This window comes from Geospiza fortis, unplaced genomic scaffold, assembly GCF_000277835.1.
Source record: "Geospiza fortis unplaced genomic scaffold, GeoFor_1.0 scaffold112, whole genome shotgun sequence".
NCBI classification, from domain to species: domain Eukaryota; kingdom Metazoa; phylum Chordata; class Aves; order Passeriformes; family Thraupidae; genus Geospiza; species Geospiza fortis.
Genome location: NW_005054298.1, coordinates 19,093,146 through 19,098,824, shown reverse-complemented (window position 1 = coordinate 19,098,824; position 5,679 = coordinate 19,093,146).

The window sequence follows — 5,679 nt, the reverse complement described above, 5'->3', positions numbered from 1 at the left end:
AGATGCAGAAGGGGGGCGGGGGGCGGAGGGCGCGCCCGGGGCTACTCGTGCCTAAGCTGGGCCAGCTGGGAAGTCTCCGTAGTTTCTAGCTCTCCTTTTTTTTTTTGTTTAAAATATTTTTATATGCCAAATAAAATAAACTGAAATAAACTCCTTAAGCCTGCCAGTTTTCAAGGGCAGTGTGGCTTCACGAAATAAAGCCGAGGGTCTGTGGGCTGGCTGCCCCCGCAGTGCCTGCCGAGCAGCATGGTACGAGTGCACTGTATCAGAACAGCCGCCCGCAGCGCGCAGGCTGCCCAGAGCTCCCCGGGGAATGGGGGATCACTCACCAGGGCCCCACGGATCAGCGTCAGGAGTTGGACTCTGGGTGACGCCTCTGCTCCTCGGGTAACAGCAGTTCAACAGAATTTTACAAAGAAGTTGGCTGCCTTGCCCTCTGCAATCACAATACTATTTGAAGACAGGCCAGAAGAAAATAGATCAATCATTTTAAACCATTTTTGGTAACATGTATAATAGTACATTAAATCAAGTACAGCCGTTAAACACAGCAGAATAACTGCTACGTGGTATTTGGCAGCAGTAGTAACGGGAGAAGCCCTGAAGAAGCTGTACGGGATTTGCGGCCCTGGTGTTTGCTATAATCCTGTTTGTGCTGCGGTTTGAGCAGGGCTGATACCAGCGCAACTGTTGCAGCTCAGCACTTCCAGGTGCCTCCCTGGCAGCCGGCGGGTCCCGCTGCCATCAGCAGGAGGGAGGCGGCCGCGGCCCGTGTAACCCCGTGCCCGTGTAAGGCAAACCAGGAATCATCTCTGAGCCAAAGCCTGTAAATAGCCTACAGCACAATAGGGTACAAGAGCCCTCACGGAGGTGTTCTATTTTCTGTGGGCATTATTCTTCCTGTGCGTGCTGCAATCTGTCGTGTAAAAGAATCTCCATTTTAAATAAGCCCATAATTACACACTTACCTGCACTGCTGGCTTCTCAGCACACACAAAAGCAGATGAACTAAACCAGTTCTCCAGAGACCAGACCACACTCCATTCCTCTAAATCCACATTAGTGGAGGATTGCCACCCACCTGGCTTCCAGACAAGACAGCTCAGGGAAAAGCCATCAATGTTTTTTGAATTTTGATGTACTTTTACTTCTTTCAGAAAAAGAAATCTAAAAATACTAGTTTACTTACATGGAAGAAGAGATTTATGAACAGTAAAAGCCCTTAACATCTTGAATCACAATTATCAGAATTTTACTAAAGAAGTAGCCAACCTTCACAGCTTTCAAGAGCATCACATTAAATGTTATGGAGTGCTGATGGCACTAGCTAAAGCAGAACTTCAGACTTTAGTTACTTGTCCATTTAATGCTTAATGCATTCTTCAAATCTTCAAGCTACATATGTAGTCAAATGGCTTTCAAATTAATAGGCCAGAGCAGAGACTTTGTCAGGAATCCAGACAGGACATTTCATGAACTGTATTGTCAGGGTTTTTTTTTAAATGTGAAAAATAATTATTTTATTGAAAATTGTGTATATCAGCTCACATATTTTACAGATGACTGAGGAGAAGAGTTCAGAACAGGGAAAAGAGAAATGGGATGTGTGTGAAGGGCAGAGGCTTCCCTTCCTACAGCACACAGCAAGGGTACCAGAAAATGAAGGTCTGTAACTTAGGAGATGATTGTTGTGACCTGCAACACTGTGATTTCCCCTGTTTTCACCTTCACGGCCTGCATGCTCCTGCTCTGCCCTGCAGGGCCCAGGTGCCCTGGGCAGATGGACACAACAAGCTTACCAACTGGCTTTGCCATGATGGAAAAGGTTTTTCTGTGTTTGTTAAGACATAGGCAGCACCACTGTCCTACATCTAGCTATTAATAGTAGCTGAAGACATGCAAAGCTGAACTCAAAGGTGAACATTGCATTTTCAGCCACACTTAAATTAGGTTAATGTGAGTGGAGGAAAACATCCCCGCCTGTTCAGTCCCCCAGTCAGGGTCCTGCATTGCCTGTCCAGTGCTACCAGCAAGCTCTTCCCTCAGAGCTCACATGTCAGCAAAGGTCATCTGGAGTATTTATCAGGTGTTTTCAAGAAAAAAATCTGTTATGGTCTCATCTGTCTTTGAAATGAGCTGTCACTACATGGTAGCAGCCCTTGGAAGACCTGCTAGGGGAATAGGCTGGAATAATGGAAGGACATGCAGTAGATTGAGCATGCAACATTTTCTGCATTTATCTGGGGGGAAGCAAAGTTGTTTACATGTTAGGAGCTTCAAGCAGCAGCAAGAACATGGACCTCCAACAATAGCTCCATTGTCAGAAACAAAAGATGTGACCTTTGGTCTGCTGGGACAAAGGACAAGTGCTGTGCTGCGTGTCACCTTGCAGATTTCGGCTGTTGGCATTGTAACACAGCTTTTCTCTCTGGAGGCAGGACTCCTGCTGCCCTGTCCCTGGCTCTCCTACACACTTCCTATCTTAACTACACTCAACACTCTTTATGCTCCTTTCCCTCCTTTTTTTTTTTTTTAATTAAAGCAATACATTTTTACCTGCTGTCATGAATGAGTGTTTTAGGACACTCAAAGAATCCCTGGCAAAGATATCAGCAAAAGTATGTTTAATATAAAAGTGAAAGCATGACAAAGTTCATTGGCAAGGTTCACTCTACTACTTACTAGATGGTTAAAGCACACAGAGAAAAATTTTACTGAAGTCTAAAATCAATCTAAAACTAAAATCAACCAAAAATTATCTACATGGAAAAAGGGTAAGGCTGAGAAAGAATAAGGATAAAAAAAGAATAAGGGAGACTCTCCCATCGAGTCACAAGGTTCAGAATGGACTTCCTTGCCAAACTTAGCCCCACACTTGAAAAATGGTTTTGGCCTAAAAGTTTTAATAGCACTTAACAGCACTTAATTGACATCTTAATGTAAGCAATTTAACAAAAGATTCTTATAGAATTTACTGTAGCACAACAGTAACTCAGTAATAGGCCTAACTTACTTACAAATCTAAAGTACTTAAGAATCTAGGAGAGCAACATTCATAGTACACTTCCTACAGCATGCTCACACACAGACCCCAAGGACTACATACAAGGTATATACATTTGAAAAATTCCCTTTGAATTCATCAAAGTACTCACATCAGATGCCTTTCTCATCTTTCTCTCTGCATCTTCTCAGTGGGCAAAGCGTTGAGTCTGGAGGAGTGGGGGTAGCCCAGGCTCCACTGCTGGTGGTCAGCGGTGGTGCCCCAGGTATGGCAAACATGAGAGTTGGCTCTGAGAGGTCCCACTCAGGGGGAGGTGCTGGTCACAGCCTGCTGCAGTCCAGGAGGGCCCAAAGGGTCTCACTAGGACTGCTCTTTAGAGGGTCACAAAAGAGTTGGCTTTAGTCATAGTAATTTTCCATCCTGGCCACAATTTGGGTCGGCAATTTTCTTTAAAAGTGTGGTGACAAAAATCTTGTTCCACTTGGATTTTTATTCAGGCAAGAATAATGAGTTTTCAAGGCTGTTAGTTAAAAAACAGTCTCACTAGAAAGCATAAGCTTGTGGGAGCAGGCAGTGTTTCTGATAAGCTCAAGAGCTTAGCTCAGGTGGTGCTTGTCAAGGCCGAGGCTTAATGAGTATTTCTGAAATCACAGTGTGGCCCAAGGGTGGGGATGTACCACCACACCCGCCTAAAATAGCATGTCAATACATTAGTTAATGTTTGTGTGATGCTAGTATTTATTGTGATGAGACTTGCACAGTGACACATGTTTACAGATGCAAACATTTAGGAGGAAAGGGGGAGTTTGGATTCTCATGGCCACAGAGTACCCACAGCACAATACAATCACACATATCTTAGGTCTATAGAAAAAAAATATTGCAGCCACTAATGACAGTAATTAAAAATTTCTGTAAGAGCTGTCCAATCACCTCTTCATCTGAGAAAATTACAGAGTGTTATTGAAACCATTAGTGCAATAAAATGAAGCTAAAAAATATTTTGCATTAAAATAATCAGACATTGATTTATGATGTAAATTGTAAATCAGTAACCTATAACACACACTAATTGTTTTTCTCTCTCCTGTAAGGTGTGTTTCTGGAAAAGATCTGATCAAGCATATCTATTTGTTCACATGTCACCCTCCAGTGGCTCACACTACTATATAAGACATAATAAGGTGTATAATCAGGTAACCTGCTATTGATTGCAATCCAGAAAGGACGCACTTGTTCTTACACAGAAGAAGGAGGATAGCCACTTTTGGAGATTTAATTACAGCTAGATCTCTACATGGTGGCTGGACATGAATTTTTATGGAATACCTTTTTAATGTAAATACTTCAACACTATGCTCTGATAGGCAGAATCAGATTTTGTAAAATAAATATAAGTTTAAATATATAACATGTACAATCAGTTTCTAGTAAGACCAACTGTACCAGTTCCATAAAATACCTCCACAATGCAATTAGTACCTTTTTCCTTTTTTCTCTCTCCATGGAGAAATAGATTTTCTCCTTTTAATTTAACAGGTTTGTATCCCCTGGTGCTTTGCTGTGATTTTCTTGTTAGTAAAGCCTGGGTGCCAATGCATCCTGCACGTTGAATTGAAGGTGGTCATGTCCAATCCTATGATACCGTGTTTCTTTGACACAAACTGGCAAGACCACAAAAATTGTAAGAATGAGAAAAAGAAAACCAAAGGAATAATACAAGTCAGTGTCAGAAAAAGTGCAATTGATACTACATTTATCAGTGCACTAAGAGAATGGCTGAAATGTGGTCATTTTTGATAGAAACCTTAATGGTTATTCCAAAGGTATAGCAGATCATTTGGAGCCCAGAGCAATATGTGCACATTATGGGAATGTAATTACAATGCTCATTTGGTTACCCTGTAGCCATTCCACAAAATGCACAGCAAAAAATGTTGATTGAAAGTAGCTGGTTTTGATATGCAGTAGCCACTTTCAAAAGTGCAAGATCCCAGCCCTTTCACTGTTGGGCTTTGATTTTTGTTTTCCTTTGAAAACACAAATTACATTTAGTCACATCATAAAGAAATCACTTTAAAAATATTCTGCAAATGTATAGCTGTGGGAAACAGAAGGCTATCAGGAAGTAACTAAAATACTTACTGTAGTCTGGTTTTTTGCCCTTTTATATAAGCTTTGCCACTGCCCTTTTGCAAGTGTCGATTTGCACTGCCTCCAGCAGCCTTCAGCAAGATGTGGTTGCTGGGAGGGGATGGGGGTGAGAGGAGAGGTGGTGGCATAACCTCCTCCCCAGGGATCTCTCTCCCCAGGCAGCTCTCTCAGGAGGGAGGGAGTGAGTGGGACAAGTAGAAAGCCTCCCTCAGACTCGCTAGTGCCTGCCAGAGGTCCCCAGGCCATATCTCGACTTTTCAAGCCTTTGGGATTTTTCCACAGCATGAGGGCAATGCTCTCTTTGCTGCGGGGAGCCCTCACTTTGCTTGCTAAGGCAGGGAAAGGAATGTATGTGTTGAGCCCCGGGTACACTGTGCATTCTACACTGCACAATGTCCGTGTTTCCACCTGCCAGCCCCTGCCAAAGAGCGCCGGAGGTGTCCCGGAGGGGCCCCGGAGGTGTCCCGGAGGTGTCCCGGAGTGTCCCGGAGGTGCCCCGGCGGTGCCCCGGAGGGCCCCGG